Source organism: Acipenser ruthenus, chromosome 30 (assembly GCF_902713425.1).
Source record: "Acipenser ruthenus chromosome 30, fAciRut3.2 maternal haplotype, whole genome shotgun sequence".
NCBI classification, from domain to species: Eukaryota; Metazoa; Chordata; class Actinopteri; order Acipenseriformes; family Acipenseridae; genus Acipenser; species Acipenser ruthenus.
Genome location: NC_081218.1, coordinates 10520079 through 10545688, shown reverse-complemented (window position 1 = coordinate 10545688; position 25610 = coordinate 10520079). Strand labels below are relative to the sequence as shown.

General features: G+C 39.5%; 1 protein-coding gene across 2 annotated transcripts in view; it reads left to right on the top strand.

The window, feature by feature from the left end:
- LOC131702750 (plexin-A2-like) overlaps nt 1–25610 on the top strand; it is a 183026-nt gene that overhangs the window by 7584 nt on the left and 149832 nt on the right. Inside the window, exon 1 of one of the 2 annotated variants that reach the window (XM_059004788.1) lies at nt 24289–25363. The exons of the other annotated variant lie outside the window; for it this stretch is intronic. The gene's annotated coding sequence lies outside the window, so the exon portion shown is untranslated. Of the gene's footprint in view, nt 1–24288; nt 25364–25610 lie in introns of those variants that run through there. 2 annotated transcript variants of the gene reach the window in all.

Here is a 25610-nt window from a genome sequence, read left to right as displayed (position 1 = left end):
TTTCAAAATTGGAATAATATAATAACCTAAAGGTTAATGTATATGTCTGTGTTAGAGTAAAACCCATCTGTGTTCTGTAATGTGTATTTAATGAAACCCTGTGCGCTAACCACAGTGCTTGAAGATAGCTGGAGTCCGTCCCATGTAATGGTGATTTATGAACCATACTTATAATAACTTTAGTTACTCGGTCTATAAATTATTGATAAATAATGTAATGTGGTTTAAGGGAACTCATTAGGGGTTTTAAAAAATGCAAACGCTAATCGCCTTAAAAAGGATCCTTGATTTATTATAACAAGACTAACTGTGTGTGTGCGTGTGCGTGTGTGTGTGTCTGTGTGTGTCTGTGTGTCCTGTTTAATTTTCTAAAGCAGAAGGAATCAAACTGAAGAAGCCAAAACTTTAGAATTAAATGCAGCCACTTTATAAACGTAGGTCCTGTAGCTGGTCTATAACTACTCACTTCCTTATCCAGTGAAGAAACAGTAACTTGGTTCAAACTGCACTGCACTACAGCTGCACTTTACCGGGTATGGCCACTTCATTCTGAATGGAGTTCATACAACTTGAGAGCTTGATTACAATCTGTTTGGTGTCATATTCTCTGTGCGCACTGCTCTGGTCAATGCAGTTTGTTCATTACCTGCATGTAGCGTGTTGAGTTATTGTGCATATTGATCATCTTCCTATATTGGTCTCCGGTCACTTCCGACAGCACGTATATAGATCTGTAATTGCTTTCTGGTGCATTTGCCATTCCTAAGAGACACGTGGCACAGCAGTTTAGATATCCTTGGTTTCACTTGCAGTCTGGGATACAGATTCTCAGGCACTTAAAAATCTTCTAGTATCTGTAGTGCTTTGAGTTCGTTTGGACAAATATAAGTGTGCTAAGCACCAGTCTTAGCCCCAGCTTCCTACACATCAGAACGCTAACATTTGCACACACATTTATTTATGCTTTACTATTAAAGTTATTCTGCTAAATTTGGTAATGAATGTGTAATCAGGGTGTTTGTGAGGGACTCTCCTATACTCTTGTCTCTGACACACTCCAACTCCTCCCTGCGCAGTACTTGCAGAATAATATAGTGCATTATAAATGTAATTAGCATTCCTGATGCTTTCTCACAGTGCACTAACAGTAAGCTAGTGATTTCATCCCATGAAAAACAACTCGGTTGATTGGGCCAAATGGCAGCAGTTTATCAGCTCTGTTATTGCAGTTTCCATTCACTTCTTGTGAGATCAGGATGTTATTATGTTATTACTGTAAATGATCTCAGCTTTCAGATGTATTGAGGAATCATGCAGCCAAACTGCAACGATTTAAAGGGCCGTCTAACCACATACTGGGGCCCATGTAATGCTCATCAATGACAGCTGTGTTTCACATGGCATGTGGGTCAGTCCAAAAGAAACTGAAGAAACAATGGGAGTCCTCAGCAAATTTGAGAAACAGATCTTGATCAATATATCTTGGGCATTCTGCCTCTCTGTTGCATTAATTATATATGGTAAGGGGGAGGAGGTGGGGTAAAGAAGGGTGGTCATGGTTTGAAAAGTCCACCCTAACCCATGCCAATAGTATGGGATCGATTTTAGACTAAGGCAGAGTCTCCATTTTCCTTCAGCCATTTCCAAGAGGTCTGTTATCCAGTGTTTGTGTTTCTTATTTGCTAATGCAGAGGTGTGTTCCGTGGTGTGAATAGTGAATAGTGTCACACAACAGCGTCATAAAGCAATGCTGTATTTTTCAATCGAATCCACCCTAAGTAGCAAAATGGATGAAAGTGCTTAACATAATAAATCTAAAAAAATTATAATGGCTGGTTTCACAGACCACCAAATGTTACCTAAGGTGAGGTAGTGAGATCAGTCACATAATTATTTTGCGCTGCAAAAATGACTAAATGGCTCTGTGGAACATCTTGCTTATTCATGAGCCAGGCTTACCCCAACACCTGATAACACCAGAAGCAGATTCCACGTGTCATGTGGTTAAACCTTAATGTTCTATTTATTCTAGCTGAGTCGTTACCTGTTACTGCCAGCGCTATAATTACTGTTATTGCAATTAAGAACACACACTTAGCAGCATCTCTGAAATCAAAAGTGCCTGCAGCACCCTGTAGAAAGAAATGCAGCGCGTGGGTTTCTCACATGACAGGCCTGCCACAGGAAGCACTGGGGTATGAATTGGGCTTTATCACATTTTGGATAATTGCATGCTGGCCCCAGAGCAACACTGGGCAGCATTGTTATTGCAGAGCTAAGGAGGTTTTTGCATTGAGATAGGGAAGTTTTGTACAGGGCGAGGAGGAAGTCTGTGGTCTTGTTTGTTTTGTTTTGCTTTTTGTTCTTAAAACCCTTTCTTATTTATTTATTTTGGCAAATACAGTATTTGATTAGCCCTCACCCCTTTTTAACTGTTTAGTAAAATACATGAATCATTAGAATTAGGCAGCTAAAACACACCAACAGTTCTACTTAAGTTTCACGCTAGGTATTTTTTTTTACTATTGTAGTTTGTTTTTAAAGAAAATGGTGCAAGTTGCACCCTGGAGTAAACCCCCCTGTTATCCCAGGTTTAGTTACTACACAGTGCTAATTGCACACATTAACCTTCTGAGCTTTGTCCCAACAGCCTGGTAACATCAGCAGTTTTATTACCCTTTTACAATAAGGTGCAAATTGTGCCCCAGAGTGAAATGCTTTGGTAATTACAGACCAGTAACTGCATTTACTGCTAACTCAAATACAGTCAGCCAAAAACCTGATTCAGGCTGTTTTAGTTTTAGATCAATGTTAAAAACTACAGGAGTGATTATACTTAAAGTAATAGTGTTTTTTAAGGTATTTTTGTATGCATTGTCTGCATATCAATCTGAATCAAATATCTCTTTGTAAAATGTGTGCCGTTCAGCACTCAAAGGCTTATGTTGTGATATTTACACCTTGCAGTTCTCAATCCAGTTGGCTATTGTGACAGAGATCGAATGAGTCTTGATGTTAGATCTCCCTCTCGACCTGTGAGGGCACGGTGCACGAGGAACAGAGTACCCTTAATGAAATGGCACGACAATTTATTCCGTAGGGTAGATGGAAGTCGGTCAGTTCGGAAGGGGGCGGAGCTATGGCACCCGAGCTCAGTGACCCAGACGGTAAGCGGCGTGGCATCCGAGGACTGGAGGAGCGGATGCGCTCGTTAACCTCGGGGTCATGGGCGAGGGTATAAATAGGGGGCATGGCTTGAGTGATCTGTTCCTTTGCATATGGTTAAATTACATAACCGAGAAGGAGCCCGTATTGTGAAATCAACCGTGAGTGTTTCGTGTCTATGTCTTAACACTGTGTGTCTTGTGTGTTGTTTCTCACTGAAGATTACTGAGCACGATCCGGAGCTGCAGCCGCAGGCCAGCGAAAAACCCGGACTTCACCACTCACCTTTTCCACTACAGGAACTGTCTTTTGTTTGCACCATTATCACTTGAATCACGCACTGTCTTTGTGTTTGTGTTTTGTGTGGGTGTCTGAACGGGACTTTTGGGGTTACGGGTCAAACCCGTGGATTACAAATAGAAGTGATACACGCCGCTGTATCACTTCCAGCACTATTATTATTTGCAGGTTTGCCTTAAGGCTCTGGACATTTATTAAATTAAATAAACACCCTTGCACCTGTACCAACGTTGTCTGTGTGATTATTCTGCACTGCACTCACCTGCACGTCGTTACCACTTTGCCACACTATACATATTTATGTCCATCTGGATGAACTAAAAACAGGACTTTGAAACAAAGCTGTATACAATACAGGGATAAAGTTTGTTCACTTATTTAGTTAAGGAATAGCCAGTAGCATATTTAAGATCAGTGGGGACATAAAACCCTGGTTGCTATTCTCCAAATGTGACTCTAGTCAGGATCTGATTGTAGGACTGTTGGTGTGTAATCTATTACCCATCCACTGAATCACTGAAGAGTTCTACCACTTCTACCAAAAACAACAAGCCCGTCCCAGCATTTATCGATTTCAGCTGTGACTATTTATGTTTTATAATAGTTAACCTACCTCCAGACTAAATCAGAATATGAAAATTACCTTTTCTGAGCTGCTGTTACAAAAATGACCTTATGAACGACAAGCACAGAAGGATGTCTGTGTACAGAGGGGAATAATGACAATGCTAATGGAGCGCACTTATCGAGGTTTAAAGGTGATGGTCTTGAAAATCTCAGCACATGAAAAATGTTTTGTTTCTCTGAAACAAAAGGCAACGACACTGATGGAGTCTGATTATGTTCCTGCAAGCAGTTTAGCTCAAAGAAGAACCTCAATCCTATTTCTGTGAGAGAGGTTATAAAATAAATATCTGTAAGGTGGTGAGCCTGAGATAAACAATCTCAGGATACTCATTAGACATCTTCATGTCCTGAGGGAAAAGCTGCATTGCAAAGCGGTCTCACGGTGAAATGCAAACATATTGGCACTGCTGTTTCTTAGTTTTTCTTGATGCAGTTACAGTTCTGCGTTTGGTATGTGGCTGATCCTGGCAGGTTGTGATCTCTCCTGTTCCTCTCCTATTCGCTCGGTCGGTGCTGTTCAGATAATGATGTGCTGTTTACAGATGGATGATCCCCATCCATTTTGAATCCTGAAGGCTAAATATCCACAATTCAAGCCCAGCTGGAACATACTGAAATCACTACTGTGAAAAAACAAAAGCAGCTGTTTTTTCTTTATTTATTTTTTTGTATTTCAGAACCAGTAATGCAAAACTTGCAAAAATACGGTAAACATTCAACTAAACAAATATCATAATCTATAGCAGTAATAACAGGATTCACAATGAAGTAGTCTTGGATTGCCCAGTGAAATTAAGGTGCTTACTAAATGATATGGTTTGAATCATAGCTCCGATTAGATGCCAAAAAGAAACCAGTCGACATTCTGCTTAAGGCCTTCTATTAAACCTGAGGCCTGGCTTAACAACACTAGAATGTCCTTGTTAAGTAGTTCCATTAATCAGCTGATGAGTAATCAAGATAAATAATAACAGACTTCCTCCTTATATAATTGATTAGCAGGAGCAAGAAGTAAATATAAAAAACGAATGGTTTTCTGTTGCTCTGAGAATAGAGGTACTGTGTTTGGTAATAAAAGCACACAAGCACTCACATCTTTAATTAGCCACACAGCAATCCAGAGTAAATGTTTGTGAACATTTCCCTGATTCTTCATTGTCTTATCTCTGGGTGCGGGCTTGTTTATCACAGCAATTTGTATTTCAGTTTCTAATGGGAGGTAAAGGGGACTGGAGACTCTTATTAGCATTAGCATCCATGTCACTGTTTTTGTTTTTGTTTTTTAAATACAAAAATTAGAAGTTTAAAAGTACTGCTTCTCATTGTAGCTAGACCTCTTTAGTGAATCTGACCTACAGCAAAGGAAATGATTAGAGACTAGGAAGCAGCAGCAGCAACTTTACATTCATTGTTCTGCATTGTTCCAGTGAGTTACATAATTGATTTTAAAGTTGCTGTAATAGCTTATAAGGCTCTTCACAGATTAGGTACCATCCTGTCTCCAATAACTATTAACTCTGTATATTCCTATTCCTTATTTGAGATCAGTAAATGCAGAATTTTTAGTTCCTGCAAAAAAAATCTTCTTAAATTAGCTTTTTGCTGTCGTGCTCCTCGTTTGTGGAACTCTATTGCGGTAGACATTAGGCAGGCTGAAACACTGGATTCTTTTAAGTCTAAATTGAAAACATGCTTTTTGTAATGTGCTTTTATATAAATGGTTGTATCTGGAGTGTATTGTACATATGAGTTCTCTTGTCGTGTTTTCAATTTTGTACAGCGCTCTGGGATGCCCTTCACCCACTGCACAACCTAGCCTCCTTAAAAGGGTGTTTAACATGTACTTTAACACTATTTATTTGAAAGTTAACGTGTAATCCGCAATGGGCTAAAGAAGCCTTAATGTAGGGCTGGATCATGCAGCCTTCCTCTGGGGAGTCTATTGAAGATCTCTCTCTCTTGCTCATCCCATTTAGAAAACTGCATTCATAAGAAATTCCTGTGGGATTATAGCATTAGCAGCTCTGTGAGAGTGTTTGGAAATGTAATTATTACCATAAAGTGAGTTGTAACGTAGTCTTTTCTCTTTGTATCGTTCCTCTGCTCTGTGCGAATTCAAATGTCAATGGTGTGTTTCATATCATGTATTTGTAAGAAAATCCCATCTTTTTCAGTTTTTCACTCTTCTGCTAGATGGAATGGAGTCACATGTTTCCAAAAATGAGACTGAAGGAGTACAACATATCCCTATGGATTGTATATATATATATATATATATATATATATATATATATATATATATATATATATATATACACTGAAAACTGCACATAGGAGGCTTAGGTTCTTGTGGTTTTTCATGTCACCCGAACCCCTTGATGGAATTAATGCTGTATTATGTTGTGTGTGGTAAATGCATGAGGCCCTGCCCAGGAAGCTGCATGATCATTCCCTTGGGTACAGTGTTCCTGCTGTAATAGACTGTGCTTTTATTCTGATCCATGAACGAAGGGACTGGCAGATCTGTATTTGTAGTATTGTTGTACTGTTGACTGTGCATGGATCAGTAAGACCGTTGGTTAAATATCCCTTTCAGATCATAAACAAGCCCTGGTGTTTGCACAACAACAGACTGCACGTGGGATAGTGCAGAGGAATTGTGTGGGTAGGCCAGACAGGATCTTAACAAAAGAAAAACTTTGGCATAGAAAGAGTGAGAGGGGGAAAAAATGATAGAAAATATGACACAAAGAGTGCGCCATGCTTGCAAAGCACATTTCAGACTGTACCCTGATGCAGTGTCTATTGCAGGCAAGCAGCAGGGAGCCCTGAGTGCAGTGTGACTGGGAAGGCGACACACAGCTTTCTCATCAAGCCTAAGTGCAAATTAGAAGCCTAATGTGATTTCTCTGTAATATGGAAAATGCCAGCAATTCTGTACCTCCTGTTGCCTCCCTTCTGGAGTGAGCAGGCAAGCAACAATATCAGGATATATCAGACAACACAAGCTCCGTCCAGCAACACTGCATTCTGCTTGGCTGCCATCTCCCTGTTGTGTCATCTCCAGTGTGAAATCCCAGTGATGCCACTGGTTTCCTTGTAGTGCATTTTTGTTGTGCTCTTAAGAAACCCTGAGAATTTTCACTGGCATCCAAATCTACTGATGATTGCTGAGATTTGGTTTCTATTTCTTAGTATCATACTTGCCAACTCATCTCCGGGGGAGGGGGTCATATCCATCATACACATGGGAGGAGTCATACGCAAACTCATTATCATATAATAGATGTATCCCCTCCAACTCAACACGACCATCATGACAGTAAAAATAGACATAATGAAGCGTTCTTACCGTTGTATAAGTTAGTGATCAGCAGACGTGTCAGCCGCACGAAGAGCACAGCGTGTGGTTTTCACTAACTCTACTGTGCAGAATAAATGACTTTTTTTCTATGGGTAAATATCAGGACTTTCTTCCTATGCATCGGCGGGACGCTTGCTAGGAAATCGGGACTGTCCCGTCCATATAGGGACTGTTGGCATGTATGTAGTATTAATGCATTACAGTGTGTCACTGTTTCTGTTGTTATGATTGATGGATCATGCTTGCTGCCCCAGTGGCACTCATGAAAACAACATGTTTCAGCTCACCTCAAGTTTTAAATACAATAATTACATAAACTAGAACCGCACTCATTCAATTACTTCCTCCTCCACATTAACAGCCCACAACAAGAAACTGCCCACATTGAAACCCAGTCATTACAAGATTAGAGGCTTGAGCCGAGTGTTGTAATTCCTATACACCTTATGATATTAGCCTCTTATTGTTTTTCTATAAAACTAGATTCATATGTAATATAATAGCTATTTGGAGGAATTGCCAAATCCCTGATGATGTGTTACTCAAATCAAATCCATATTTCTCCACATTTTATTGCATCAACTTATAATTTCCCAGCACGTTTTTGCTCCTGTCATTGAATCTGGCTCTTGGAGCCCTGCTCCGGATTGCAGGTTTGTTTGGGAACCTCAGTATTCAGAAGGGTGGGACAGGGTCTCAATGTAATAGAAGACTGTGTTAAAGCTGCTGAAATTCCTCAGTCCGGGCAATGCAAAGCATTTAGATTGTGGACCCTATTAATTAAGATTTTGCTCCTTTTTTATCGGCTGTTAATGTAGCAAGGCTACAAACTCAGCTAATGCTGATTTAAGGGCATGTGCATACACCATTTTTTGTTTTACTTGAGCATGTGGCCTCTTTATTAGGAAATGAGTGTACCATTAGACCAATAGAAGGCTGTTTGGTCCAGTGGTTAAAGAAAAGGGCTTGTAACCAGGAGGTCCCCGGTTCAAATCCCACTTCAGCCACTGACTCATTGTGTGACCCTGAGCAAGTCACTTAACCTCCTTGTGCTGTCTTTTGGGTGAGACGTAATTCTAAGTGACTCTGCAGCTGATACATAGTTCACACACCCTAGTCTCTGTAAGTTGCCTTGGATAAAGACGTCTGCTAAATAAACAAATAATAATACAGCAGAACCACATGATGTATATAAGGCCTGGGGTTGTTAGCTGTGAGAGCTGGATGTTGAAGAAAGCTTTCTAAGAGTTTGTAGTTTAATGTCTGGAGGACCTGGAAAATCGGTGAGTGAGAACTGTGACATTTTCAAAGGTGTAAATCAATGAGTACAGTGACACGGAATGCAGGTAGTCAGCCAGCTGTGTGGATAAGAACAAGCACATGAAATTGATTTTCATCATACTTACAAAATCCTGATACAGTAAATGGACAAACCCAGGCTTGTGTCAAAGCAACCCTTTTTATCTATTTGGAATAAAATACTGCACTGTTGTACTCAAGTGTCATTTTTACAATGCTTAAGAAATTCATTAAAATGCTACACTGTTCAATAAATGTGTGTAGAGTTTTATTCTCACTGTTTTGACATGCATTTAATCATTGACATCTGCACAGCTTTGTATTCTTATTCTGACACTAATCAAAATGCAAGACATTTTCATCAAATATTTAAGTCCTCCTGTGACATCTTTTTTCTACTTATTATGTTTTAAATTCCAAAACATGCCGAGGAATGGAAATGTCATCAGATGTCTGGAATAAATGTTTGCATACTGTATTTACATGTAATTGATTTTTTTCCTCCAATAAGTTGAGCTATATATATATATATATATATATATATATATATATATATATATATATATAACGTTATTTATTTCTTAGCAGATGCCCTTATCCAGGGTGACTTACAATTGTTACAAGATACCCCATTATTTTTACATACAATTACCCATTTATACAGTTGGGTATATGATTATTTTACAGCCAAGACTTTAAGACAGTCTGACACTTGTGGTTAAACTTGAAAGTAAAACTATAATAATAATTAACTCATGAAAGTTGTATTTCCCTCTTCGTTTGGTGTTCACTGTACCGTATGCCCCCTCCATCAGCCCTGCCCCCTGTGCGGTGTTTTGCTCCATGTAACAGCAGTAATGATACCGATTCTGCAGCCTCGCTCTTTGAATCTGCTTGCTAACTTGGGGTTGGCGGCAGGGGGGGGGGGGGGGGGTGATAAATGTAGCGGAAGACGCCTACGCCGCAGAATAAAACCTGCATACTAGCACACAGCCATCCCAGTCCTCCATAGGGTTCACTCTGAGCACATTTATCTTGCACTGTCGAAACGCAGCAGAGACAAGCTGAGATGAGGCACACCGAGTCATAACAATTACCATTAGATCCCGGCGTTGTTTATCAGCATGCGTTGTTAAAGGGAGTTACTGAGTCTGCAGTCTGTCTGCTATCAAAAAAAAAAAAAAAAAACGTTTTGAAAATGAATGCAGCATAGAAATGGACGGGGTCTTTCAATGGCAGGACCACATATATTATACCGTGGATGCATGTGACTAGGTGGAGGCTGGGTGCGAATCGGCATCGCTGCCAAGCCAGTGTCTAAACCACGAAACCAGCAGATATAGAGCGTGTTACCCTGTCTCACCAGCAGGGGTCACAATCTGTCACACAGCACTGCATTCCAAACCCTTGCACTGCTACATACACAGAACTCTAGTGTTAGAGAGGGAGAGACTGAGTGATGATGGGATACACCTCTCTACTGGGCAGTTGCTTTTGTTGGTATCAATGCAGCGCATTTTCATTGCAGTTTAAAGGGTAAATAACACACACACACACACACACACACACACACACACACACACACACACACACATATATATATATATATATATATATATATATATATATATATATATATATATATATATGCAGTCAATCTGCTGTGTTTTGCCAGATATATCAATAACGACAGCAATAACAATTCACTGAAGGCCACTTGATTCATAGTAGCTGTGCACTAGATGGCGCCAGCTCTAATCACTTTACAGGAGTCTCTTTAACCTTATGGGGGTGCATTAAATACTATGAAAACAGCTGCTTGTTTAAATGCAATCAAAAAATATCCGTGCTAAAGAGGATTTCTACAGATAGCTTTTTATTCTGAGTGGGTCAATATGTATTCATGGTAAATCTTCCCACAAGAAGATTTTTTTCTTCAAACATTATGCTTATGAATTAGCATGGATTGAACATTTTAAAGGGATTAGCCGGGTGATACATAAATTAATAACTAACAACAAGGTTTTCTTAACGCACCATGAAGGGAATTCCACTTGTATGCAATCCAGCTTGTTTATACGCTATTAATTCAAGAGTGGAGTTTTAGGAGGGAAGGGAGGTTTTAACACTGAAATGCAGGGCTTGCCTTTGCTGTATTGCAGATGGACTATTGAGTGTTTTAGGTGTGTACACAGGTTTAAAAGCCCATTTTAAAAGTACAGACTAAACCTAATCCAATACTGAAGTGAATTAGACACTTCACTGTTTGTATGACCTTTAATGGAACTACTGCTTATTCCGTTGGTGTATTCCCCTTTTATAGATGTTTTATGTTAAAGTGGAGGGAGGACACAGCTTGTAAAATGCGCTTACACTGAGCAACTCAGGTTTCGAATGAAACTAGATAAAGAAAGTAAATATTATTCAGCAATGAAATGCCACTGAATTCTTAAGAATCAGAGGAAGGACAAGAGAAGTTAAAATAAGGAGATAAAACTCTGTCTAAACAGAGAACAGCACTGAGAATGAATGAGAATGTTTTTATTAAGTCCAAGCTCGGGAATGCCAGACTAACCAAACAAAGCACTTAAACATTCTGACACAGATTCGTGTGTTTGCTCAGAAAAAAAAAAAAAAAAAAAAAAAACATTTCTTTGGCTGGCGTTGCTTCCTGTGGAATGTGTTCCATTTGCATTTGATTCCAATGGGAGTTTGGCATTGCACGCAGTGCTAGCCGGTGGTCAGATGCTGACACTGCAGCCAGGACCTATTCAAAATGCTTTAACCACATCCAGAATGGCCAAATGTACACACGCTTCTCCTGTACTGATGCATGGCAACTGGGGGGGGGGGGTTCTGTATTCTGTGGTTTGCTTATTCAAGACTGGTCTGTTCCGTCTTTAACGATTCCTTTTGCCTGCTAAATGTCTGTAATCTCTGAAATGCTACACTTCATTAATTAGAAGGACTAAGAATCACATAATGTGAGTAATCAAATCAGCAGTGATTTACTGCCAGATGCAGATTCAGCGTTTACAGAACCCTTTCAGGGGCTCCTGGGTTCTTCCAAAGCTTAACACTGTAATGACTGGAAGAGCGCTCAGCTTTAACTGATCAGCCAATAAGGGATTTGTTCATTTATAAAATTGTAGTGCGTTTTAAATAGATAAAGTGAATGATAACAACAACAGTCTTCTGGGTAAATTCCAGTCCAGGCCTGGCTGAATTCCACCTACCAGGCTAATTCTCTGTGAAAAGCAGAAGGGTCTCAGTGACATCACAAGGGGCATGACAGTTCCAGGACATCGTGGGACAGTTTAGGCTTTTTACCTCCCATCCCAATGCACTCTGGTAAGTGTAGTCCTGCTTCTCTTAAAGAGAATAAACAAATGGAAGGTACCTGACAGGTAAAACGTACCAGAATACAGTGCGATGGAGGCTGAAAGATCTGAACTGTCCCAAGCTGTTCTGCTCAACGTGGAGACATATGGTCACCCTAGGCATATGCTGCAACATATGACACACACACAACATACATGCTACAATACAGTGTCTCAAATAACACTTTAAACACTAGACAAGATATACCTGTTTCCACTCAGACAATGCTCCAGTATTGTGGGCTCAGTGTAGTGTGCTGTACTGTGTGTATATATATTCAGTCTCTTGATCAGGACTGACTCAGATGTAAAAATAACATCAAACCTCTTGGGCCCCTCTTGGGCCAGCTGGATGTGTGTCTTCAGGGCAGGTCCAGTTGATAAGAGCCTCTAGTTCTTCTGGTTTGCTGGCTGGGCTCTGGACAATGCCTGTGGTTCTCTCACAGGGTCCTGCTCCTGCTCAGTCAGAAAAATGACATATATTTGCAGGGGGAAAGAGACACTGAAGTGATTTTGATCAAAGTTGGGGGAAAAAAGGATCCAACGTCAGAATCTTTCCCAGGATACCCGTCACATAAAGACAGGATGTGCATCTTTTATTTAGCAAACTGTCAGCATGAATAATGTCAAAAGCAGTGGTGTTGTAGTGGCCTCTTTTCAGTGATGCACAGGAGTATTGACCTACAGTATAGAGAGGGTTTGCAAGCGGGGTTAACCATAGTTATTACAATGACAACCCAGCAACACTTTACATTCAGTGTCTCGAATAAATGTGTATTTACATAGTAGTTACTTAGTAAATACATGTGCACTTACACATAATTATAATGTCATTATGCATATTTACAATGCACTTAATGTGTAAATATGTATGCACAATATATGTAAGTACACAATTGTATCAGAAAAGGGTTAGGTTTAGAGTTAGGGATAAGGTTAGGGTTTAGGGTTATCGTGCAAAAAGATATACATGAAGTACATTGTAACTATGCATAATAACATTGTAATTATGTGTAAGTACACTTGTATTTACTAAGTAACTACTATGTAAATACACACTAAATAGACACATACCTGCCTGTGCTTTACAATGAATTGAACTGTGTTTTACTATACTTTGCTATGCTTTACCATGGCGTTCCACAGTAAACTTGTAAAGGTGACTGACATCATACAGTAGGATTTTGTTGTCGCTCTTTATTTTGATTTTCCTCGTTTGATAATCTGATATTTGTACCAGAGATGTTGTCTGTTCCCATTTATGGAGAGTTGGAGAGACCTTTGAAGGCCATGGCTGAAGGATTCTGCAGAAATAGTGTTTTTTTCCTGTATTTAGTAGAATTTTGTTGAATTTAGTTGGCAGTACTGAAGTACTGACCATCCCCAAACCAGCTAAATCCACAAAGGGACAGCCACACTGTTACCGAGTGGTTTAGTGCATCAATGTCATGTTTATAAATGGAACAGTATTAAATATTTAGGAGTGGAGTCCCATATTTACTGGTCTTTAAATCTTTTTTGATTTATTTTGTGTAATGTGACAGAGAATGGGTTGGTTAAACTGCAGGTTGTTTTATTGGAGGATAGTCACATCATGCTACGTTACCAAATACAATTTCTTTAGATCTGAAGATCTGCCCTTCCCTTACTCAATGGAGATGCATTCTTGCAGATTTACGACAGGATGCTGGAAATAATTTGTTTGCTTAAATCTGGGCTTGTAATGTTCATTTTCTTAAGATAGAAATAAATAACGAGCTGCTAAGGTGCTCAAAACCTGTCCGTCAATCAATGCAGACCCAAAGCTGTTTATTAACTTTATCTCTGTTAACAGGGAAGGAGCCACGGAGTGTCAATGGCAGTCATGTGACTGCCCGTAATCCTGTTAATAACCGTGGGTATTAAGATTGTTTTTTTTTTCTTTTCCCTTAAGCCAAAGCTGATTCCCTAAGCAATGCCATCTCTAACAGCCATGCGAATCTGTTTATATTAATAATTTGTAGTAAAGGCTGATTTCCCCTTTGTCTGAAGAGAAAACAGTTGGCACTGGAATCTCATTTAGGGATGAGTGGGATTTAAGTCGGAGCAGGGCACTAAAAAATGAAAAGACAAGGAAACTGAGGCGTGCTGTCTCCTTGCCTGATGAACTGACTGTAAATGCGGGTCGCCCTTAACCATGCCGCAATGGATACGCACAGGTGAAGCTGCTCAGTCCACCAGGAGAGTAAGCATCTGGCTGCTGAAATTCATTTCTTGGGTACTTAGGCCCGAATTTAATACAGTTTGGGGAAATGAGATATGCTTTGGTGGCTAAATTTTATTTCCTTTGTTGTGTTTAAAGGTTTCTCAAAAAGACCCTACTTTCAAATCCACGTGGCCACACATAGTGCTCCCTCACCAAACTGGCTTGCTTGGCCAGGCACTTGCTTGGACCCCTCCATGTTTTATGACTAGGGTTACCATATGGCTCCATGTTCACCTGGACAGTTCAGGCTTTTTAACTCACACTGCAGTGCATTCTGGTAAGTGCAGTCCTGCTTCTCTTAAAGAAAAGAAAAAAGTGAAAGGTACCTGAGACAGGTCAAACGTACCAGAATGCATTGCGATGTTAGTTGAAAAGCCTGAATTGTCCCAAACTGTCCCAGTGAACATGGAGTCATATGGACACCCTATTTCTCTCGTTCTACACACAGCCTGCTGTGCTTGTGAGCAGGAGGCTGTCTGTGCAGTATAGACATTGACTGGAATCACTGCATTGTCCAAACACGTCCACTTCCCCTCTCCCCGTGGAGCGATGGAGGCCAGAAGATGGATCTTAGTCATCAATTCTTAATGACTATTTTTCATCAGTCTTCTTTTCCTGTATTATTTCTTCTTCTTTCTACCCTGTCACACACACACACACACACACACACACACACACACACACACACACACACACACACACACACACCCTAGATGTTGGTGACAATCTTGAATCCCCATGCTTTCCTGTCAACACCACCAATCCCCTGTGAAGGTTTTTCATTTGTAATTGCAGCTGTAAATCCGTGGATTAATGCCTCATTCTCAACTTGTTGCTGTTGTGTTTTTTAGACAGGCAACAAAGCTCCTTTTAAAAACCCTGTTTGAAAAGTGTTCAAATTCATGTCAAAGCTAATCTTCCATCACAAACAAATGCTCTCGTTCTTTCTTTCTTTCTTTCTTTCTTTCTTAGACTTTGTTGCACATGATACAGAGCCACATTGGCAGTTACAGGTTACTTGTTTCTCTACAATAAAACATTATAAAAAATAAATGCAGGTCATAATGCATGCAGATTATATTAAAGTATCCCTTTCAATGGTTATATCGTGTGATACATGGTTTAGATAAAAAGGTACAAGGAAAAAAATGATTGAATAGGAGGGTAGGGCACCATTAACTAAGGAGAAAAAAGAAATGTCTCATTGATTGGAGCTCTAATAAGAGTGCTACTGTGATGCCCTGGAAGGCAGCCCAGCAGATACATGATTTTGATTGACATTTATACATCTCTGAATGGTTGTCTTGGGCACCCGGGACCCAAGCACCTAAAACAGCTTAATGTACTGATGGGAAAGGCTTTTAGGAGCTTGTAATCTATTTTATTTATAAGTATCCTGAACATCTTCACATTAGAGCCCCATTTGACAGCAAGCACAATATGTTTCAAACTCCAGCATGCTTGGTAAGCAACTCCCACTTTAATGGTCCAAATACAAATGAATACCCTTGATATTGAAAAACAAGAGGACTGTATATTTATACCTTCATTGTGTGCATTTCATATTTTTCTATGTGTCAGTTTTTTTTCTTGAACAGCTTTCGATCAAACAGCGACGTAGAAAGAATGGCTGTACAAGAAATTCAATTCCTATCTAGTGTAATCTGGCATGTGATTATTAGCTGCAGATTGGCTTAGTTGAGCATGCACTTGATTTTTATAGATATCCGTTTAATGCGCTATGATTTCTATTAAAACGGATGTGTTTCTGCTTGTCAGCCAATGCCCATCAGCTGGGATGTGTCATCAGAGAAATTTGTCACATCGAAATTTCTTGCTGCAGTACTTTTAATTGATACCTTTAATACATATATTTTGATGCCACTGAGATAGAAACAAGTTTGCTGATTAAATAAACAGCTCAGTGCTTCTATTTTGGATAGTGCTGCGGATTTCACTTAGTCAAACACCCCCCCCCCCCATGCAAACTGCATCCAGTCATCATTGGTTCTGCTGACACTTCACCAAGTTTTTAAAATGCATCCTCTTTCCTCTCCATTTAGTCAAGAGGGAGTGTAAATGACTTGCCGCTGGGGGTGCAAATTATTTCATTGTTTTTTTTATTATTATTCATTAGTTTCTGACAGCTTGATTGTAGCGAGATCATCTTCAGAACAATACCATCTGCGCATCCCCTTACTCTCGAGCTATTTTGAGGTGCCTTTTTTGTTTCATGGCGTTATCTGCAGGCTTAGTTATGGTAATTTCAATGTGTTAAGATTGTGTGCCGCATTGAGCGGGCCTGTCAGAAAAAAATGCCTTCAAGCAAGCAAGCGCTAAATATATGTGTGTGTTTGTGAAAGGGGCTAAGGCCAGTGGAAACACAAGTTCTCTCTATAGCACAGTGCAGGTAGGGGCAATGTAAACACTGCTCCCCTCTCCTCCACCAATGTGCTTCAACCAGCCTGCCCAGGAAACACTCCACTCATCAGGGGTGAAAATGAGAGCCAGTCTCCACGGCCTCCTCAGCCTCTCTAGGACAGCGATAATTGGAAAGTTGCTGGGTGATTGGGACACCTGTTAATACATGGCTCTAACAGCCTTCTCCTAAAAGTGTACTCAGGTCATAAGCAATCATTTTTACAGTTCTTGAAAGCTTAGCTTCCAACCATTTATTTTAAATAGTTTCCCAACAGCAAACAGGAATAACTATAAGTAATGACTTCACTTGCAAAGCCAGCTGCATCTCCAGCTCCTCGTTTTATACAGATGCAGGACTGTATCCGTTAGAAACAATGTTTTTAAAGAGATGTTTTTTTTTTTTTTAATATAACATGGTAAAGCAAACAATTCATGTCTCTAGCTCAGATCCAGCAGCAGCAGCATCACTGGCCGTTCTCTTTGTGAGTACTTGGTGAGTCTTCCAGAGGCTCCTGATTTTACACAATGCTCTGGAATCACAGGATTGCAGCAGGCTGCCTGAACATCACCAGCCTGCCTGTCTTTGTCTCGGAATTGTATTTCTTTGACAGACAATACCACAATGCACACAGTCCCCTTTTGCAAATCATATTTATTATTCAAATAACAAAGACAATTATATTCAATACAGTCATACGGTAGACTACGGAGTTTATATATTGATTTCTGTTTTTTTATTTTTCCTGACTGCACTAAGTGATAATTCAGAGGCGGGGCTTGGATGGGAGCCCAGATGTTTTTCAGCGGGACTGAGGTAATTCTACCCTGTTTTGTTTTGCTACATGCAGGTGATTGTGACAGGCAGTGGTGCTGTGTATCACCCAGTGTTACTGATGCTTATCGGTGCTGCACAGTGTGCGGGCTGTTAAAGGTGTAGTCACCTGCTTTAGCTCAGCGTGGAGGAATCGGCAGCAGGCACCAACACAATAGGTACAAGAAACCAGGTGGTTTGTGATAAGAGTTTTAGGATTGCTCACCATGCACAGGGACATGATGGGGTCTGTGAATGAATTGGACGATAATGGAATTGTAGAACAAGTTGACGATATTGTAAGAGAAACAGATTATCTACGCTTTAAAAAATAAATCAACAAATAAAATTGCGAAGGACACTGATTTGTTGCTGGTATCCAATTGGGTGCAAAAACCACTCAGTGTGAACGCTTTGATTGCTAAACGTGTTGGAAAGATGGGATGCAACCCAGGTTTCATGCAATACCCAGTATTGAATGAGTCCATGCTGAATCTCTTCATCTCCGTCTAGTTAGCTGGTTACGTTACTCCCCAAACATGCCTTGTGACTTTCTATACTCTGAAACAAAGCAAATGTACTGATCCTGCATACCTTGAGTGGAAGGAGGCTCTGAAAACCCTATTTCAGACTCCCCAGCCTGTAATGATCCCTGGGTTCAGATCAGCTGTGTTAACTGAGCAATGTTCATGTTCATGCACTGGTTCTGGATTTATTCACTCGAAGTGTTATGTGGGGGATTAAATATTCTTTCAAAATTATTATTTCGAGGAAACGGTTCACCAGTTTAAAAGGAATTGTTATTCCCAGCTGAGCGCATTCTGTCACAGATCAGATGCATGCGGGATATCAAGCTAAGATTGTGTTATGTTTTATAACTAGCACGGTGTGTGTGGCACTGTTTTAATCCTGTGGTATTTACTGAATTCATATCTAAGTTACCAATATGAAAGCATACTGAATGTATATTGTTCAAAGCTGTGGTTGAGATATACGTATGACATTCATTTATGTTTTATATTGTAAAGGGGTGCATCCTGGTACCTTTGCAGTAGCCCACATGATCTGGTTGCTGCTAGCCCCTTTGGAGCGATTCTGAACTGTAACACAGTCATTAGGTACCAGGAAGCAGCAGCATTAACTGGTAACACTTTACATTAAGTGTCTATAATTACTGTGTATTTACTTAGCAGTTACTTAGTAAATACATGCGTACTTACATATAATTACAATAGTATGCATAGTTACAATGTACTTAATGTGTAAATTGTTTGCACGATATAACCCTAAACCCCCTAATCCTAGCCCTTTTTTGATAAAATTGTGTACTTACATATGTCATGCAAAATGATTTACACCTTAAGTACATTTTTGTTTCCATTGGATGATCATTGGATAAAAGTGCAGGCAGCTGCCCGATGTGGGATGCGGTCACTTTTGGGCAGTCAGTGAATAATGACGTTTTCATTATTTCATTTCATTATTTCATCTGTTGGTAAATGGGCCAAAAGCATTCCTAAATGGTGGGCGTCTTTTGCGTTTGATCTCGTCAGGTTTTAATTTGGATATTATTGTGCACTGCTGTTTTTGACTGTGTTAAATGCCATCTTATTGGAGTTTTTTTATCATGCCAGGACCCTCTTGTACAAAGATGTTCTGTCCCAACGAGTCCTAATCCTGGTTATCTAAAGCCAGGTCAGGAACACTAGCAGTACCCAAATGCACAAACAGTGCAATCAGTCTTATTGTCAATCTTTTTTGCATTTAAATCATTAGAGTGCTGCATTGAACTAATTGAGCAAATCTGCTTTCCCACCATGGAGAGGAATAGCAAAACCACAATTTGGCCTTGCAGATTGATGATGATGATGATGATGATGATGATGATGATATAAAGTTGAATCCGTCACCATGTAAAAAGCCACTCTGTCTGTTTAGGACTGGAGGAGCTGCCAGTTCTGACATCATCCTTGTCCCTTTTCATCAGCAGCTGTCTGTCAGCGAGGTCTGGACAGCAGCCCTGTTGGTTAATGAAAGCTGGCAATGCCCTCTTCTTGATGAATATCGATTTGGCTTTGTTGCCTCTTCCAGTGGAATGGATATGCAATGACGTCTAGATATGGAGGATGGAGAAACAAAAAAAACTAAAATACATTCCTCAGTCAAGGGCATACATCGAGAGCTTTCCTGACAGTTTGTATGATTTTTTTGTTTGTTTGTTTTGCTGTTTACAGTAATCCCCCTGCATCAGGAATTTGCCATTTACAATACTGAACACTGGACCATTGAAAAAATGGTGTTATCTAACAATAACAAAACTAGTGTGGCTTTGCAGAAAGATAATACTTGATTGCTGTTGCTGCTTGGTTCTGGATATCTAGCATCTGTCAGAAATGGTTGAGGTGAAGGATTTGTTCCATCTGTCTATAAGCAATACTTATTTTATGTATTTATTTTATACAGTGCCTGCCACAATTATATGAAAGTGCTTTTCAGGTCTATTTGTCAGTCTGTAATCGCGCTAAAAGGATGAATTACGTCAGGAATTAACTGCAAACGCATTCAACAGCATTGTGAATATGTGAACAAGAGTGGTGTCTGTGTGATTACTGCAGCTAGGTGGCCTGGAATCCTGGTCTAGACAAAGAAAAGGCTCCACTTCATCCACCTGGTCTTCGTAGCTTCAGATTTCATTTCTCTGTCCTCTTCCAATTAATAATGACTGCAATCTTTCTGAGTGGTTCTATTGCAATGATCGTCTGTTTGGTGTGTTCCTTCTCCTGAGGTCAGGAGGTGTTCAGTTCTAGTGGCCTGCCATAGATATATGTAACATAGATTAGGTGTCAAGAGACCCTTTGTCTGATCTAGCCTACCTAAAATATGTCTATGGCAAGCAACTAGAATTGAAGAGCAGCCCCTGAATTCAGACAAAAGCACCTTGACACGGATAATATGAAAAAAGTTAATTATCTATCTATCTATCTATCTATCTATCTATCTATCTATCTATCTATCTATCAATCTATCTATCTATCTATCTATTAGTAATTGAAATCACTTAGAATGATTTCAAACATCTTTAAAAAATAAGAAATTAAATATCATATAAATCTTAATGATGTAAACCATTGAGAGCTCAGTTGGAATGAAAACCAGAAGACACAGGGGGTCCCAAGACCAGGATTGAGAACCACTGATGTAAAATACCCTTTTAAATTAATTCATAACATTTACTTATATGAGCACATTTTCCTGAAGTGGTTCACTCCTACTAAATTAATATGCAGCATATGTTAATTAGGGATATATTCACTTCTTCATTTTAGCGACTGTCTTCCTCATCCAGATTTTGATATACTGGATTTGAGGAAAAGGGTTTTTTTTTCACTCTCAATCAAGTTAAGTGTGTATTAATATGGGTTAGGAAGATGTGGATCTGACAGCGACTGATAGACCAGCCACAACTCTGGAATAAAAAAAGGCAATTTAATCTTCAAGCTGATCTATGTGATTTATTTCAGAACAATATGTTTTAAAAACTGGAGTGTAAAACTGGACTTGGTGGAGAAGGGTGGGGAGCTGTTTTCTAGCTGCTAGCAGACTTCTAATTTTTTTGTAATAACTCCTGAATTTGAAATGAGCATGTCTTGGACAAAAGCCCAGCTGGTAATAGAGAATTAGGGAATTAAATTAGATTGACTGGCAATTATGCAGCATCACTAAATTGTATGCTAATGGAGACAGGAGCTTTTCCAGTTTAAAAAAAAAAAATGCTTTTGTTATTTTTAATATTGTAGCGTGCATTTCATTAAATCTTTTATATATATATATATATATATATATATATATATATATATATATATATATATATATATATATATATATATATATATGTATAACCCAATTGGGACTACGGCCAGAGGTCTGCATATTAAAATCACTCGATAACTCACCTGATGTTTGTTTTGCATTAGAATGACAATATGATTTTGGTAATGAAGAGATAACTAATGAGAGATAACTTTTTGATGAGTCTGCTTGACTGGGGATGATTTGATTTTGGTAATGAAGAGATAACTAGGATAACAGTGCGGACGAGCATAAGAAAAAAAAAAGTTCAATAGAGCCAGGTGCACATAAATAGTCATCTCTCTATCTCTAGATTGAAAAAAAAAAGTAAAATGAAATAAAATACTGCTTTAATGACACTATAATTAATCACAACACCCATTGAAAAACAGCTGCAGTAAACAGATCAAAACAGCAGAAGATGACTAACTACACAGAAACTGCTGCACTGAAACTGCAGTTTTTCCAATGCATTCCATGCATATCTGTGATTCACCACTATGATTTCACCACAGCATAGTGCAGTAAGTTATAAACCAGTAAGTCCATTCCTTTATTCCTTTATAGTCCTTCATTTCCCAGTTGCATTTGCATTCACATAAATATTGAACTAACGGCCAGCTAGCTGATCGAGGTCTTATATACCTCACGATTGATGTTTTGGCGTAACATTTAAGGTTCAGCTCCTTGTCACAATGCACCCTGCATTATCAGTGTGTTAATGCTGTATACATTACAAACCCAGTCCATTGTCACCTTTTTTTTAACAAAAGATGTGCATTCGCTGTACAATTAATGGGTAAAGCCGGGATTTCCAGTCTACTTACTGTGATGAAACACACTAAAAGCCATTACCAAAATCGCTTGCCTGTCGCGCAACTGTAAAAAGCATTTATTACAAAAGCGAGAGCGTTTTTCTGTAATGGCAGTTTCCAAGGGGACTGGGGACAACAGCAAGAGGCTCTTAACTCCATTGAGATACTATACATTATAAGACACAGGAATGTCTTGTCAAGTGCTAGATTATGCTAATTCCCCAAAGAAAAGAAAAACGGTTTGTTTGTAGGAATCAATATAGTATCAGACGCTACTGTTCACTTTTAAAATGACATCTGAACTTTGACCGATCTCCTTTGTATTGAAGAACCTTTCTTTCATAGGCCTATAGGTGGCACTATACCATAGATGTTTTCACTCAAGCTGGCGAAGACATTCAGTATGTACGTGCAGCAGAGATCAAGTTTTGCAAAGCGATCTGGGTTATGCACTGTAGTTTTAGATCTGCAATATATTAAACAACTTTTGCCGCAAATTTAAAAAATGAGACTACTGTGGTACAGTAACGACAACCCAGATTAATGTTTGATCACATGAATAAATTCGGATATAGCACTGCAGATGTGTCATATTATTTGTATATTCTGTTTTTTAGTATCTTATGTTATGCGCCGTACTGTAAGTAGGCTATATAGAATTAGGGTGTATGCGTATTTGAATGGTGTGTTATGTTTAACAAGGAAATGGATCCTTGCTGTTTTAAACACATATCATGGAACAAAAAAAAAAAACTCAAAAATGCAAATAATCGACACGTGACTGAAATGATGTTTGGTCTATGTAAATGAGACCGAATACAGAACATTGTTCGGTGCCAGAACGGATTAGCTTCTGGAATCAATTATTTCTGTAAAAGCCACTAATTGTGAATCAAGTCATGCGCAATTAAGCGTTTGACAGCTAAAGAGTTAAACGAACGCGCGTCGCAAATAAAGCGTATTTATTTGTGCAATTAAAAGCACTAGCCGGTAGTGTTTGTTTATTAGTGATGTTGAAAATTAGTCGACTCTGTAACTGCATACCCAGTTGTAGGCAGCGGCTGTAGATCTAGGATAGGCCAATTTGCAGTGCTGCAGATGAGAAAAATGAAAGTTGTCACCTGTCAAAAGAGCTGATGTCTGTCCAATAAACAGTGCCCATATCAAGCAGTTAATTCAATATGGGACACTTTAGTACGACCAGAGGTGAAGGTCCTGTTTATTGGTACCCTAAATAAAGCTTCCATCTACTGAATGACATTCCTCTCTAGGGTATGCTGGTATGCCTATTAAACCACCCAGAGTGTTCTACATATGTATTGCACTGATCATGACAAACCGCTCAAAAGCCTGCTTCTGTCTGACCTATACTGTGGGGCAGTGGAACTCACTTGTCGCTCTAGGTCCATTCCATTCCAAGAACTCATTCCAATCAGGTCCTGTTTACTAGACTCAATTAAACACCTGGTCTAAGCAAGGCGTTCAGCTGCTCTGTTAATTAAAGACATATTAAAGCCAGAACAATGTCTGGAACTGGTTGAAACCGCCACAGTACAGTAGCACTCCAGTGCAATAAGGTGGACCATTAACAAACACTATTCTTCACTGTTCCTTCTAATTGCACCTGGTCCACGCTTCACGTCGTACAGATATCCAATTTTTTCTGATTGCTCAATTGTTTTTGATTGTACTTTTAGACGCACAAACAAATCAAAGTGTCCCCTAAATAAGCATTGCAGAGTGCAGCTTTTTGATGAGCCGTGGTGGTACCGATCACAATTTAAAGCATGCATTTTTCTCCCTATGTTCCAGTATAAAACGGCACGGAAGATGAAAGAGAGAGCATGAAGGTGGTTTGATTTCATGTTATAGTCTGCTTTAGATAAGAGTGTAAAGATTACTATACTGGGGAAGAGTCCGGTTACTATGTACTGGGGAAGAAGAGTCCGGTGCTTCCACGATGACTGCTGTGAAACATAAAGTAGCCTGAGCCGTAAGGTGGTTGTGCATTGACAAGCCGTGTCAGGAATCTGTCGGCAAAAGGGTTAATCCGCGGCTTTGTGCAAGCATGTCATAAAAGATAACTCGACTCGCAGATAGGAGCAACAGTGGAGTGAACTACAGGCTTTGCTGCAACTATAAAGGTTTATGGAACAGGAACATGTTTTATATATATAATTTACTGCAGTATACCCGTACAGTGTGAGCAGAACTCCATATATTTAACTCTGAGGGTGCGAACGGTAGCCATTAAGTGCTGTGACTGAATGCGCTATGTATTGCATTGTTCCGTAAAAAAGACGCAAGGAAACCAACTTAAATGAGAGATGAATGGGTAAATTAAACAGGTATGGTATATATGGAGGGGGGAGCGCACCTGTGTGCGATACAGGATTACAGGGATAATACCTGCGTTGAACAAGATTTAGGAGAAATATGCGGCGAGGTTTTTTGCAAAGGTAACGCGCTGCCGCTAGCATGAAAGCCAAGCAGTCTGTGTCGCTGACACGGTTAAACCCGCTGACTGCATGCAAATGAATCGTATGCTAATGTATGGGGGGTTGGGTTTAATCGGTCCGCTGTAGGGACTGTACTGCCAGCGGTTTGGTTACCAGTGTGTTAGTCTTGCTGGTTAGAAAGGACTTGTGTGTGGGTGTATTTTAGTGTGTTTGAGCCTGACAGACAGATAGAGAAGCTGTATTATAAACCTGGAACGAGAAACCGCTGATGACAGACCGAAATAAATACAAGGGGACTGTTAAACTGATGGAATGTTAAATATCTAACCCGGCTACGGCAAAGTATTAATTAAAACAAGGGGGGAAAGAACAAGAAACACGCAAGTATAGCACCCCTATGATCAATTGCTGGAAGCGAATGAATGAAACGGCACGTCTAACGAATTGCATTGGACTGGAGATTCTGCGGGAGTACAGAACGGACACTTGAACTGGCACAGCAACGCCAGGTTTAGATTTGGAATTCTATACAATTCAATGTGGATGTAATTAGAAAATATATTTAGCGCAAACAAACAAACACACAACCACATTTTGACATCAAACACAACCCCCTCTTGGTACTTAGGTAAGTACGTGTACACAGCAGGATACATGCATAACTGTTTTGGTTTAAGATGCATTTTGTTTGGTGTTAGGTTAATGCAGGTCGGTGTATTGCATTAAATATTACTCGAACCGGTAGCGCTTCACTGTGCAATGTGATAGTACTGTACTGGTATGAAGTTATTTATTTAAGAACTTTCGCCCGTGTATGTTTGTTTGTCTGTTCTATTGTGTTTTATTTGAACTGTACAGTATATTACTTTGGGATG